Raw genomic sequence first — 1201 nt, forward strand, 5'->3', positions numbered from 1 at the left:
TGTATATGTGTGTATATATAGATATTTATATTTATATCGACCTATATGTGCGTGTATTAATGTTTTCCTTGAATCCATCTCAATGGTGTTTCTAGCTATGCATCATGGCCGACAAGTGTAACACCAACCGCCCCCGAGAAAACATTTTTGATAATGGCTACATGCTGACTGTGAAATCCCCCGCTTTATTATTTTTTATTATTACACTCAGAATTTAACCAGACAAATTTCCATCCATGTTGGGGAAGAAGCTACGTTGCTACAGTTTCCTTTGTCTTAGCTATGGGTATTGATAATAAGTGGGCTATCTTATTGGTTTCGTTTCGTTTTGTTTGTATGCTATTTTGGTCATAAAAGCTTGCGGTCGTGTTTGTGGTTGTGGTATATTTGATGTGGTTTCGATAGTGGCTGTGGCTAGGGTTGATGTAGTTACTGTTCGTGATGCAGGTGTTTTTGATAGAATACATGGCCGACTGAAGCTTTGTAAATCATGTGGGTCATGATGATGATGATGGAGGTGATGTTGATGATAATGGTGATGATGTACTTGATGGTTTTGTTGCTGTAGTGATGAAGATGATGATGTCGGTGGTGGTGGTGGTGGTGGTGGTAATGCTAATTGTAGTATTGGTTGTGTTGGGTGTTGGTGGTCGTTGTGGTTGTTGTTCTTGCAGTGATGATGATGATGAGATACTAGTTTTGTTGTTGTTGTTATTGGAGGTGGTTGTGGTGGTTGTTGTTGTTGTTGTTGCAATGACGGTGTTTGTTGTATAGGCTGCAGTTGTTGATGTTGTACTTGTAGTGGGTGACGATGTCGTAGTGGTGTTGATTTTGGTGGTAATGGTGCAAGCTGTACTGGTGTTGATGGTGGCGGTGGTGTTGGTGGTAGTAGAGCTAACAATAACAGCGGATGGTATTCATGTGGGGACGGTGGTGGTGGTGGTGGTTGGATGATGTCGATGGTGGTGAATGAATTTGTTGTTGTGGTGGTGGTGGTGGTGGCTTGTTTGACGTTGTAGCTTAAGAAGTGGTGGTGCGTTGTCGAATTGTAATTTCTGGCGTGTATGTATGATGATCAAGAGGTCGTTGTGTGCGCTATATGGTGGAAATGTAGGAAAAATACATCGGTTTGTAAATGTATTTCTGCTTGTGTCTGTGTATGCGTGGTGTGTATGCGTACACGTACATGTATATGGTGTAT

Source organism: Octopus bimaculoides, chromosome 28 (genome assembly GCF_046866305.1).
Source record: "Octopus bimaculoides isolate indiv1 chromosome 28, ASM4686630v1, whole genome shotgun sequence".
NCBI lineage: Eukaryota > Metazoa > Mollusca > Cephalopoda > Octopoda > Octopodidae > Octopus > Octopus bimaculoides.